Genomic DNA, 14084 nt, shown 5'->3' with positions numbered 1-14084 from the left:
GCGAACAAATCTTTCACCCTTGTCTGCCATAACCCAAAGTTTCCAGTTCCGTTGAACTTCTCCACTTCAAACCTGGTACCCGATGGCGCCATGGTTCTTTGTATGGCTGACCCTGCGAAAAATAACCGAGCAATCTTCCCGTGATCCCCAAGTACACGAACTAAACCTCCGTGTACTACTAGCGATTCAACTAGCTGGTCTTCACGTCACGTAGCTGCTCCTGTCTATCGATCTGATCTACCATCATGCGCCTCGTGATCGCTTTTTTCAATCTCGCCGAGAACCACACCATAGCCGGCTGCATCTCAACTCGATACTTCCTCCGGACAACCTAGCTCTGATACCACTTGTTAGAATTAATCCGAGGCATACCATTGATCATCCGAGGACCAAGCAATCACACGAGCATGACACCGAGATTTGTTAACGAGGTTCACCGATATAGCTACATCCCCGGGGCCTGACTACGGGCGCTCCTCCCCGTGACACCGTCACAATATCGCACACCGGCCACCCGGGCACCGGCACATGCCGCCGGCTTCCCCTTGCGTGCCTGTGCTATTATGTTGGCATAGGTTACATCGTGTGTCTACCTCGCTATATATGAGAGGCCTAGGATACAAGTGTCCTACTAGGACATGACTCCACATCCTATGTAAACACAATACAACTCATAGTCCAATTGTAACCTACCTTGTACACTATATTCGACACAACTCTAACATACACTACTCATATAAATATTGCCCTAGAGTAAATAATTTACAAGTAGTAAGTGCTAAAGTATATATATTCCGTCCCTTCCAAGTTTATATGCCCAATAAGCTATGTTGTCCTTCCTCTAGTTTCATCCCTTCAAATTCTTCAGTGAAATTTAAAATTTGGAACTATTGCAAAAAGAAGTAAGGCCTTTCCACGTAGTTTCGTCCCTTAATTTTTATCTAGTTTCATCATATTTTGGGACAATCTTTCTTGGAGATGTAACACACAAGGGTAGACATGTGCGCCAAAAATTGACAATAGAGCATGTTGGTCTCCCAAGAGAAAAATAAGGTTTGATTCCTTGTAACTAGCAGTACCATCACTTCGACATGGTCACGCAAATCACCAGTGGTCATCAACAACCTACTTTTCATTGTCGCGTTGAGAATTAAAACACCGACTATGATGATGCATTGTAGGAGAAGGCTGTATTGTGTTGTTCATCGATATTGTCCAGAATAAGAAAGTCATCAAAACTATCAAACCGCCAAGATGGAGGTATTAGTATTGTTGTCGATTTGTATTTTCAACTATATGAGAGTCCCGGTGCTGCACAACCCTTTTTTTTACGTATGGTATGGCAATATTGGTCGCTCGCCTCTATGGCCTACCACATGGAATTTGCTCACTGAGCCCGACTTAGTTTGGTGGGCTATACATAACCAAAACACTCATAAGTCTCATAGAGGCCCAATGGATGGTTGACATTTGCTACGGTGGCAGAATGCATGACAGAGAAGGCCAAGGTAGCAAAGTTAACCAACCAATCTTGACAAATTTTAAATTCACCTCTCTTTCACACACAGATAAGTACGGTATAAACGGACTGAGTGACACCATGGGCTCAAAGGCTAGTAATAACTAGAGTAAGCTAAGAAGATCGAAACAGAATTGAATGCACTCAACCTTGTTAGTCACACACATTACATGTTACCGGAACAACTCCTTCCAGCAGTTGGATCAGTCTGGTCAGACGCGGATGCCGCCACTGCAGTTCCCTTGCTGTTTTAGCTACCTCCCGTGTAGACTGCCGTCGCCGTGGGGATTCCCTCCACACTTCCTGCTAACAAATCAGTGGATCAACAATCAGAGTGGATAAGAACCACAAGGTAACTTCCAGCAGCTCAGCAGCCTCCTCTGCTTGTTGCACCTTTACAAGTTCAGCAACTACGCAGCCTCCTCAGGGTCAGCAGCAGACAACAAACAAGACTACCAACAAGAAAGCTCTCAAAGCAACAACAAAAAAACAATCCTATTACTGGTTCTGAAGCAGTAGAGGAATTCACAGTCCCTGGATACAAAGGCTGTACAAAGCAAGGGAAATCATCCAGCCGCACAAAGATAGCATAATTGTCTTTCAGACTGTTATCTCGCCCCCTGGCAAGATTAGCTGCACGTTTCATAGTATTAACAACACGTGCCTCGAGTGAGTCCTAAAGCCAGAGTTTGCATGAACAATTGTTCCCCGAACAAGCCACCAAGCCCAGATTAGTCATAGACATTTCAATGATAACACTAGCAAAAGAGAGAACGGCTACTTGCCTTGCCTTGCGTAAAATGGATAACATTTCACTGAAGCTGCTGGGTATTGCTGCCTTGCAGCGTTCACATGAAAGACAGTGATCGAGGATTAACTGGCTAAAATACGGGATGCCAACACAGGGGTTTTCCAGTCCAAGGCCTCAGTGAGGAGAAGGATAAGTCTGGTGCTGACTCTGAACCATGAGGCTGACTGGGTTGCTGGAGTAAACTGGCAATCAGGATGACACGGAAAGCTTAAGGCTCTTTCTATTGCATTGTATTGTAATTATTTTCTTCATCACTGGAAGGAAGGAAGGCAGAAGATGGATCCCTTTGTGCTTCTGCTTCCGCAGGCTAGGAAAGAAAGAAAAAAAACATATTGACCAATTAATGTGCAAAAGTTAATTTGGATCGATTTTTTCTCTAATATTTTGCATGCTCTGCTTGACGACACTCACCCTTTGCTTACCGAAAAAGGCTTTCGCCCCGCTTTATATATAAAGCACAATCCACAGCATCACGGTACAAACGCACGCCACCAAAACACACGCACACACCCAAGGCAGGATACAGCGATGCTGAACGCCGCAACACCTCCCCTAGCACTACAATAGCCATCGGGGTCCGCCGCCGTGAACACGCCATTGCGATGAGATGAAGCCACATATGACGAACCGTGAGCTCCAAGGCGGCGCCTTCAGGAAGGAAACGACACCGAGTGCCGCCACCGCCCGACCCGAGGGTCAGAGTTTCTCCTAGACCGACACGACGGGCAGTGAGAGCCGCGACGACGCCTTCAGGAAGGGAGCAAGTTTCGCCGCCGCCGGTCCGTCCGAAGAAAGAGCGGGTTTTCACCCCGGCCAACACTCACTGCCACCGAACGCCACAACCCGGTAACCACACCGCCCCCACGGCCATAGTCACCGGGCAGCACCGAGCCACGGGCTCTGCCCATGAGCACCGCGGAACCACCACCAGGGCCGCCGCCCCGGCATCCAAGGCCTAAACACCACCTCACCCGAGACCGCCGCTACCCCAACCAAAGAGGCTGAGCGCCCCCAAGCATCTGGCCTCCATCGACTCGTCCTGCTGCACCGTGCGCGAGATGAGCTCAGTCCTGTCGTCAGGCGTGAGACGAGCGCAGTCCCGCAGCCGTGCACGAGATGGGCTCGGTCCTGCTGCCAGGCGCGAGAGGAGATCGGTCCTGCAGCCCGGGCGCAAGACGAGCGATGGACCAAAGCTGGGGACGGGCCAACCCTCCGACGAAGATTGCACCCGGGCACCGAGAGAGGGGTCGAAGGCCTGCACAGGCCGCTCACCGACGGGCCTACGCCAAAGAAGTCCAGCCTCCGCCGTGAGACGATCCCGACCACCGCCAAGAGCCACCACCACGCCGTGGCAGCCCTATCCACGCCGAGCACAGCCCGCCGCACCTGCCATCGCCGGATCGGCCGGGGACCGGCAGGCCCGCCACCACCAGAGAGCGCCGCAGCAGGGGCGGCCACCGGAGCCGGCCACCACCTGCAGCGAGCCGGAGCCCCGCCACCACAGGGCCCAGGACACCCGCGCCGCCGCTGCGCCAGATCTGAGCCGCGCCCAAGACCGCCGCCTCCGGGAGCAGAGAACGCCCCCGCCCGCACCAACCACTCCACGCCGCCGCATGCAGGCCGCGTCCCCGTCGCAAGCCGTCGCCGCCGCGCCTTGAGCTCGCGCCGCGCCGCCGCCCAGCCCAGATGGCCCGCGCCATCCAGCGCCGTGCGGGGGGAGGAAGAGGCCCCGCCGCCGCTCGAGCTGGCCGGGCTTTGCCTGCCAGCACGCCGGGGCGGCGGCGAGGGGAGGGAAGAGCAAGGAGGAGGGCCGAGCCCGGGCGGTAGGGTTTCCCCCCGGCGGCGCTCACGGGAGCGGCCAGGGAGGGAGGGAGGGGGTTCCTCTTTACACTGGCTACATCGCTACAACACTGGCAACTCCCCACGTTGCTACACCAGGTCTGAGGGTTTTTTATACCTGCGCGTACAGGCACCCCAGCACACACGCACGCACACATCACCGGCCTGAACTCACGGCCACTAACCCATTCACACGAAGTCACGCAAGCACTAACTATACCACTAAGCTAGCTACATGCACGGCGTCCATATCCATGCGCGCATCAGTTCCTCAGGGGCCGGCCACACGACCTGGTAGCTAGCATGCATGCATCGAACTAACTCAACGTATGACCCGGCCGGCCGCTCCACTCTCATGTCAAAGATTATGCCTAACATTCGCTAGCTGTTTCGTAAGTCAGGACCCACCCTTTGCTTCATGGTGGCATAGTCGCACAAATCACGGCATTTGTTCTACTAGCATTGTTGTAGCTCGCCACTCGAGCCAGAAGAGCATTTGTGCACAGGACATCATATATTTCATCCACATCAGTGAGAAGGGCAGGCCGTGTTTGCTTGTATCAATATAATAATACGCTAAGTAACAACCACATCAATTAAGCCTTCTGTAGTCTGCACCATTAAGGTACAAAATACATACTGCATATAGACGGATAATAGGGACGACTTGAGCACAAGCTAGATAGGTAAATAACTATATATGAATATGATTCCCAAGTAAGTTAGAGGTGGCATGAATTAATTATAAGTACAAACTAGAAGCGAAAAATATAATGAAGCAGAGATTACCCTCGGCATGTCCATCATCTTAAATGAAGTCAACAGTGATGTCGGCACTTGGATGATGCTGCTTAAATGCTCCCTCCAACAGGTGCCTCACAGATGTTTTGTTTTGTGTTTGATTGCTGTACACATGTAACCAGATTTGTTTAAGGGTGCCAGCAGGCAAGTGCTGGATGCCAACCTGTAGGAACTGAGGAGCCATGTTGTGACGGAACCGCAAGGAAAGCTTCTCTAGCTTGGGCATAGCCCCAGCTTCAAAGTTCAGTGACACCTTTGGACAGTTGAAGAGCATCTGCTTGAGTGCTCGGAATGCCCCGCTGCCAGTGCCAGGGATGACTACACTTTCTTCCTTTTCTTCTTCACCCATACCAGAAACAATCAAATAGAAGTGGGCAAGTGAAGGCAGCCGTGCAACAATACTCACACCATCAGCCACCTCCCTCACCACAATGCCCAACTTGTAGAGGCCGTGGAGCTCACCAATCCACTCGGGGCACCTTTGAAACCTGCAGCCCCCGAGATTGAGCTCCCGAAGATGAGAGTCCCGGTGGAATGGTGGTCTGGTAATCCATCCTGGGACATCTGGTTTGTAAGCAAATCCTCCTTTGAAAGTGAAGATCCTGAGGTTGGCAGAAAGCTTGCGGATAGAAGAGTCCAGGGCATCCATGGTGCTCTTGTTAGAGTTATGTCGAATATAGTGTATAAGGTAGGTTACAGTTGGACTTGTAGTTGTACCGTGTTTACATAGGATGTGGAGTCGTGTCCTAGTAGGACACTTGTATCCTAGGCCTCTCTTATATAGCGGGGGTAGACACACAATGTAACCTATGCCAACATAATAGCACCGGAACGCAGGGGAAGCCGGCGGCATGTGCCGGTGTCCAGGGCGACCGGGTGCGGTATTATAGCGGTATCATGGGGAGGAGCGCCCATAGTCAGGCCTCGGGGATGTAGCCATATCAGTGAACCTCGTTAACAAATCTCGGTGTCGTGCTCGTGTGATTGCTTGGTCCTCGGATGATCGACAGTATGCCTCGGATTTAGGTTGTTCGGAGGCTATGGATGTTGATTTGGAGGAGGAAGAACACCGACCGGAATCTGCATGATGCGATCATAATACGGATGAAGGACGTCGGCGAGTTGTGATCTAAAGCAGAGTTGGTCGCGTTGTAATCTTCAGCAGTAATCGGAATCGGCGCGGGTGGTCACAACGGTGACAGATTGATCTCGGCGAGTTGCAGCAGCTGTGGACAGCCGCAGCGATACACGCGGCTCAGCATAAGACGCGTGGGGCGGCGGCTTGTGGGCAGGCTGGCTATGTGTTAGACTGTATTTACATGTGTATATTGTAACGTTGTATACCACCTCATTATATATATATGTGATAGGCCACCCCTAGAGGGTTGTGCCGGTTCCTCCCAAAGCCTATTGTCTTACATGGTATCACGCTAGGTTACGTCCGCTTCCGCCTAAAAACCCTAAACCGCCGCCGCCGCCGCCGCCGCCACCGCCGCTGCCGCCGCCGCCACCGCCACCGGTTTTCTGCCGGCCTCCCTCGCGGCACTTCTCTCGAGGCCGCTGGATGCCGCCTCCCTTCAGGTGCCGATCGGAACACGGAGCGTCGGCTCCCTCTTCGCGCTCCCGCCGGCTGCTACTTCGCCCGGGCAGGCGCTTGTGGCCCACACCGCCGCCGCCCCGTCAACCGCGGCTGTCGCGCCCTCGGCCACTGCGCCGCTGGTGGCGGAGGACGTCGCGCTGGCAGGCTTCGCGGCGTCAACCGCGGCCCTCGCGCCCTCTGTCACCGCGCCGGCTGCCCCTCTGACTGTCTCCACGGTGGTCTCACCTCAGCCAGTCTCCTCGATGGGATCGCAGCCGCCGCCGCCGTTTCACTTCGGCCATCTCATCACCATCAAGTTGTCGTCGGACAATTACATCTTCTGGCGCGCGCAGGTTCTTCCGCTTCTTGGGAGTCACTATCTGCTTGGCTATGTCGACGGCTCTCTCCCTTGCCCTCCTGCGCTGGTTGACAGCGTGCACGGTCCGGTCTATAATCCGGCTCACCGTGTCTGGACAGGGCAGGATCAGGCGAACCTCTCCTCCATCCAGGGGTCGCTCTCTCCGGCCGTTGCTGGGCTTGTTGTCTTCGCCAAGACGTCCAACGAGGCATGGACTATTCTTGAGCGCTCGTTTGCGGCACAGTCGCAGGCTCGTGTATCTGGGCTCCGTCGCCAACTTGGGGAGTGTCAGAAGCTTGACTCCACCGCCACTGAGTTCTACAACAAAGTCAAGAGTCTCGCCGACACGCTGGCCTCCATTGAACAGCCCCTCACCGACTCCGGGTTCAACTCGTTTATTGTCAATGGTCTTGATGAGGAGTATGACGCCCTAGTCGAGATCATCAATGAGAGAGGCAACTCCACGCCCATGCCAGCACACGAGGTCTTTTCACGCCTCCTGCTTACTGAGCAACGAGTCGAGACGCGCCGATCCAGGGGCAACGGCGCCCTCTCGGCAAACGCCGCCACCAAGGGTGGTCGCTCCTCTGCTTCATCCAGGGCTCCTTCGGGGCAGTCACCACCACCCGCCTCGGCCCCTCCTCCTACTGCGACGCTACCAGGGGCTGGCGGTCCACGTGTGTGCCAGCTTTGTGGTCGCGATGGGCACTGGGCCTCGAAGTGTCACAAGCGCTTCCAGCAGGGTTTTCTTGGTCTCGGCAATGACGGGAAGGATACACGCAACTTTGCTCGTCAGGTCGCCATGGCTGATCGTCCGCCGCCGCAGAAGCCACAGGGACACACTCAGTCCTACTCCATTGATCCCCACTGGTACATGGACTCTGGGGCGACAGAGCACCTGACCAGTGAGATGGGGAAGCTTCACACTCGTGAACCCTACCATGGCTCCGACAAGATCCACACCGCCAATGGAGCAGGTATGCACATCTCTCATATTGGTCAAGCATCACTTCTCACTAGACATGCCAATAGGAGTCTTCAACTTCGCAATGTTCTTCGAGTTCCATCTGTGACACGTAATCTTCTTTCAGTTCCTAAACTCACTCGTGATAATAATGTGCTTTGTGAATTTCATCCTTTTGATCTTTTTATTAAGGATCGGGGCACGAGGGACATTCTTCTTAGTGGGCGGCTCTGCCAAGGTCACTATCGTCTGGAGCATCCTGGCGTCGCTCGCGTCTTCAGTGGAGTTCGGGTATCTCCGTCACAGTGGCATGCTCGTCTTGGTCACCCGGCCACACCTATTGTCCGGCATGTTTTGCATCGTCATGAGCTTCCTAGTGTGTCTAGTAATAAAGATGTAGCAGTGTGTGATGCTTGTCAGCAGGGGAAGAGTCATCAACTTCCTTTTTCGGAGTCCAGTCGTGAGGTGAAACATCCTTTAGAACTTGTGTTTTCAGATGTATGGGGTCCTGCTCAGACTTCTGTTAGTGGTCATAATTACTATATCAGTTTTGTTGATGCTTACAGCCGCTTTACCTGGCTTTATCTTATCAAACGTAAATCTGATGTGTTTGACATTTTTGTTCAGTTCCAAAAACATGTTGAACGCCTTCTCAAGCACAAAATTGTTCATGTTCAGTCGGACTGGGGTGGCGAGTATCGCAACCTCAACTCCTTCTTTCAGTCGCTTGGGATCACTCACCGTTTAGCATGTCCACATACACATCAGCAGAATGGTTCAGTAGAACGTAAGCATCGTCACATTGTTGAAGCTGGTCTGACTCTTTTGGCCCATGCATCTGTTCCGTTTCGTTTTTGGAGTGATGCTTTCACCACTGCATGTTTTCTCATCAATCGTACTCCCACTCGTGTTTTGAATATGAAGACTCCCATTGAAGTTCTCCTTAATGAACAACCGGACTATACCTTTCTCAAGGTGTTTGGGTGTGCTTGCTGGCCCCATCTCCGTCCATATAACAAGCGTAAGCTCGAGTTTCGTTCCAAGAAGTGTGTTTTTCTTGGTTATAGCTCTCTTCATAAAGGATACAAATGTCTTCATGTGCCCACTAATCGTGTCTACATCTCTCGGGATGTTGTGTTTGATGAGCATGTTTTTCCATTTGCCAAACTCCCTGTGTCCACTACCGAGCCACCTGTCATGCATTCATCCTCTGTTGCTTCTGACCAATTTGATGATGTTGCATATTCTCATGTATTGTTGCCTAACCATGGTGCAGGCACTGGTCGTGGGGCTCGTTTGGAGATTCTGGAAGTGCCATCTTCCTCTTCGTCGCCATCGCCTTCATCCTCGGCACCTTCTGTTGTGCATGAGGAGCACATGGCGCCCCTGCATGGCCTCGGTTTCCGTGCTCATGCACGGCCGATCGACGTCCTGGCCCGGTCGCCTCTGGCTTCTGGGCTGCCTTCGCCATCGTCGCGCCCTGCAACCCCGCCGACTGGGCCGGCCTCCTCGGTCCCCGTCTCGCCCAGGGCGTCGGGGCAGTCATCACCAGGCCTGGCCTCGCCCGCCCCTGCCTCGCCCAGGGTGTCTGGGCCCTTCTCATCAGGGCCGGCCTCGCCTGCTCTCGCCTCGCCAAGGCCGTCTGGGCCGGTGTCACCGGAGCTGGCCTCGCCCACTCTCGGTTCGCCCATGGCCTCTGAGCCCCTGTCGTCGGGCCAGTCTTCGCCATGCAGCCCGGAGTCGTCTGTCCCGAGCTCGCCTGAGGTGATTCCTGCATCTCCGGCGACCTTCACGTCTCCGTCACCTTCGCCTCCGCCGGCTCCTGCTGCTGCTCTACGTCCACATACGCGCAGTCGGAGTGGCATTTTTCAGCCTAAGCAACGTCACGATGGTACAGTTGCTTGGTTAGCGGCGTGCATGTCTGCTGCTCTCGCAGATCCATCCTCTGAGCCACGCACGTATCAAGCTGCTATGCGCATTCCTCATTGGAGAGAGGCCATGGAGCAGGAGTATCAAGCGCTTCTTCGCAATCAGACATGGACTCTTGTTCCTCCACAATCACGGGTAAATGTCATTGATTCCAAATGGGTTTTCAAAGTGAAGAGGCATTCTGATGGGTCCATTGAGCGCTATAAGGCTCGTCTGGTTGCTCGTGGTTTTCGATAGCGTTTTGGACTTGACTATGAAGACACCTTCAGTCCAGTGGTCAAGCCTACTACCATCAGACTTCTTCTCTCTATGGCTGTTACTCGAGGTTGGTTTCTTCGTCAGCTTGATGTTCAAAATGCTTTTCTTCATGGTGTCTTGGCGGAGGAGGTTTACATGCGCCAGCCTCCGGGTTTCTCTGATCCGGATCGCCCTGATCATCTTTGTCGTCTGTCCAAGGCAATTTATGGTCTGAAGCAGGCTCCTCGTGCTTGGCATGCTCGTCTTGCAATGGCTCTTCGTGCTCATGGTTTTGCATCATCAACTGCTGACTCCTCATTGTTTCTTCTTCAAAGGCCTGAGGTTACTATGTACTTGTTGGTCTATGTAGATGATATCATTTTGGTCAGCTCCTCTCAGTCGGCTGCTACTGCGCTTGTTCGCTCACTTGGTGCTGATTTTGCGGTCAAGGACCTTGGGAAGCTTCATTACTTTCTTGGTGTGGAGGTTACTTCTCGTGCTGCTGGCCTTGTTATGACGCAGAAGAAGTACTCTCTGGATTTGTTGCAGCGAGCTGGGATGCTTAAGTGCAAACCGACGACTACACCCATGTCTACCACTGATAAGCTCAATGCTGTTGATGGTGTGCTTCTTTCTTCTTCTGATGCGACAGAGTACAGGAGTATTGTTGGTGGGCTCCAGTACTTGACGATCACGCGACCAGACATTTCCTATGCTGTTAACCGAGTCTGCCAGTATCTGCAGTCACCCCGTGAAACTCATTGGTCTGCTGTTAAGCGGATTTTGCGCTATATTCGTTTCACGGTGGCTCATGGTTTGCATATTCGGCCGTCTGACTCTGGTTGTCTTTCAGCATATTCTGATGCAGACTGGGCTGGCAATCCGGATGACAGGCGATCCGCGGGGGTTATGCTGTCTTCTTTGGCTCTAACCTGATTGCCTGGAGTGCTCGGAAACAGGCTACTGTCTCGCGTAGCAGTACTGAGGCTGAGTATAAGGCTGTGGCCAATGCCACATCAGAGATCATCTGGGTACAGTCCTTGCTTCAGGAATTAAGTATACCCCAATCACAGCCTCCTGTTCTTTGGTGTGATAACATCGGTGCTACATACCTTTCTGCAAATCCGGTATTCCATGCCCGAACGAAACACATTGAAGTTGACTATCACTTTGTGCGTGAACGTGTCTCTCAGAAGCAACTACAGATCAAGTTTATTTCTTCCAAGGAACAATTTGCTGACATCTTCACCAAGCCATTGCCTTTGCCACAGTTTGAGACTTGCAGGCGCAATCTTACCCTTCTAGATTCATTGGAAAGTGGCTAAGATTGAGGGAGGGTGTTAGACTGTATTAACATGTGTATATTGTAACGTTGTATACCACCTCATTATATATATATATGTGATAGGCCACCCCTAGAGGGTTGTGCCGGTTCCTCCCAAAGCCTATTGTCTTACACTATGCCTGTGCGGCTTGCTACCGTGGATTGGAGACGAGAAGGAGCAGCGGGCCAGACGTGGCGCGTGAGGCCCATGCTGTTGATTTGAAGACACGTTTGGGTAGCTACGTGAGGTTTGTTTTAGACCAGAAGTGCAGTCCACGTGTGCGACGCGGACGGAGGTAGGCAGATCAATTTGGCGATGGAAAAATCCATCGTGTTGGCATCCATCGGATTTAGCAGGAGGAATTGACAAGGCAAAGCAACTGTAGCATCGGGATTGAGCCAAGAGCACGTCACGTGAAGGCCTGGTTGAATTGCAACTAGTACATAGAAGCATACCATGTTCTGTTCCGTTTGTGTACTTGGGCATCACGTGCAAAGCTGGGATAATTTTTCGCAGGGTCAGCCGTACAAAGAACTATGGCGCCAACGGGTACCGGGTTTGAGGTGGAGAAGTTCAACGGAACTGAAAACCTTGGGTTATGGCAGACAAGGATGAAAATTTATTGGCATGACAGAGATGCTTGAAGGCGTTGCAGGAAGTCATGTCAGCTAAGATGGAATTATATGTGATGGATGGAAATTCGCGGAAGACGATTTGGGAGCCTCGAGTGTGTCGTACAGTTGAACGAGTTTGTTTGGATCGGACTGTACAGTCTGACGGGATCGACGCAAGTCGGTTGGTACAGATGACGGTGGTGGAATCGGCGACAACGACATAGGAGCGTGATGCCGATGGTGACCGACTTCTGGGCGTGGAAACACGTGGCGCAGGCCCCGAGGGCTTGTGTGGCTTTGACAAGACTATGGCGTGGGGTTGATTCAAGATGGCATACGCATGTGAGCTTGAAGTCGACGGGACGCGGGGTGGACTGATCATCTACCATGGAGTCATGTCAAAGATGGAGCTGGATTGAGGGGCTACGGCGTAAGTGCACAGAGAGTCGAAGCCTATTCAGCGGGAAAAGCGAGGGACACATAATTCGGACTAGAGCCCAGTGGTCTGATGGAAGCGTGAAACCCGTCATCGGTCGGTGATGATCGGTGGTACTCTGCAGTGGGGGTTGAGTGGTGTGGTTTCGCGACCCTTGAGACTCGACCAGGACAGCGGAGGCTCGACGCAGTAATAGCGGCGAGGCGTGTGGTATGCACGGGACATGGAGACGGGCCAGGGCTCTGGTGGTCATACATGTGGTGAGACAACTGCGAATTTGACTTGGGATGACTACAAGCAACGGTGAAATTCTTTCAAGTTTCAGACGGGCGGTCAAGAAAGGAGCGCTGATGTTGAGTTCAGGTAACTCTTATGTGTGACACCCAATATGTGAGTTGTTCACTTTCACGCAGGTCAGTGATCGGTGTGTGATGGCGTTGACGGATACTCTGGAAGTTGGGAGCACGGACTAGAGTAACAGGGAACTTAATTTTGCTCGAGTGTTGACTGTGGTCAAGAATAGAAGGGACTACAAGTTGCAGGTGGAGTCATATGGAGTCTTTGGAGTAGCAGCGGTGCTCATGGAATAAACTCAAGTCCAATGTACATGGAAGTTTGACGCATGGACGAACTCAAGGTGGTGGAGAATATTCGCCAAGGTGGAGTTTGTTAGAGTTGTGTCGAATATAGTGTATAAGGTAGGTTACAGTTGGACTTGTAGTTGTACCGTGTTTACATAGGATGTGGAGTCGTGTCCTAGTAGGACACTTGTATCCTAGGCCTCTCTTATATAGCGGGGGTAGACACACAATGTAACCTATGCCAACATAATAGCACCGGAACGCAGGGGAAGCCGGCGGCATGTGCCGGTGTCCAGGGCGACCGGGTGCGGTATTATAGCGGTATCATGGGGAGGAGCGCCCATAGTCAGGCCCCGGGGATGTAGCCATATCGGTGAACCTCGTTAACAAATCTCGGTGTCGTGCTCGTGTGATTGCTTGGTCCTTGGATGATCGACGGTATGCCTCGGATTTAGGTTGTTCGGAGGCTATGGATGTTGATTTGGAGGAGGAAGAACACCGACCGGAATCTGCATGATGCGATCATAATACGGATGAAGGACGTTGGCGAGTTGTGATCTAAAGCAGAGTTGGTCGCGTTGTAATCTTCAGCAGTAATCGGAATCGGCGCGGGTGGTTACAACGGTGACAGATTGATCTCGGCGAGTTGCAGCAGCTGTGGACAGCCGCAGCGATACACGCGGCTCAGCATAAGATGCGTGGGGCGGCGGCTTGTGGGCAGGCTGGCTATGCCTGTGCGGCTTGCTACCGTGGATTGGAGACGAGAAGGAGCAGCGGGCCAGACGTGGCGCGTGAGGCCCATGCTGTTGATCTGAAGACACGTTTGGGTAGCTACATGAGGTTTGTTTTAGACCAGAAGTGCAGTCCACGTGTGCGACGCGGACGGAGGTAGGCAGATCAATTTGGCGATGGAAAAATCCATCGTGTTGGCATCCATCGGATTTAGCAGGAGGAATTGACAAGGCAAAGCAACTGTAGCATCGGGATTGAGCTTAGAGCACGTCACGTGAAGGCCTGGTTGAATTGCAACTAGTACATAGAAGCATACCATGTTCTGTTCCGTTTGTGTACTTGGGCATCACGTGCAAAGC

The 14084-nt window shown here is 52.6% G+C and overlaps 1 pseudogene; it reads right to left on the bottom strand.

The window, feature by feature from the left end:
- Nucleotides 1–4967: 4967 nt before the first annotated feature.
- The window catches only part of LOC123088529 (disease resistance protein RGA5-like), a 61552-nt pseudogene continuing 52435 nt past the window's right edge, over nt 4968–14084 (bottom strand).

This window comes from Triticum aestivum, chromosome 4A, assembly GCF_018294505.1.
Source record: "Triticum aestivum cultivar Chinese Spring chromosome 4A, IWGSC CS RefSeq v2.1, whole genome shotgun sequence".
NCBI lineage: Eukaryota > Viridiplantae > Streptophyta > Magnoliopsida > Poales > Poaceae > Triticum > Triticum aestivum.
This window is presented reverse-complemented; position numbering and strand designations above follow the sequence as displayed.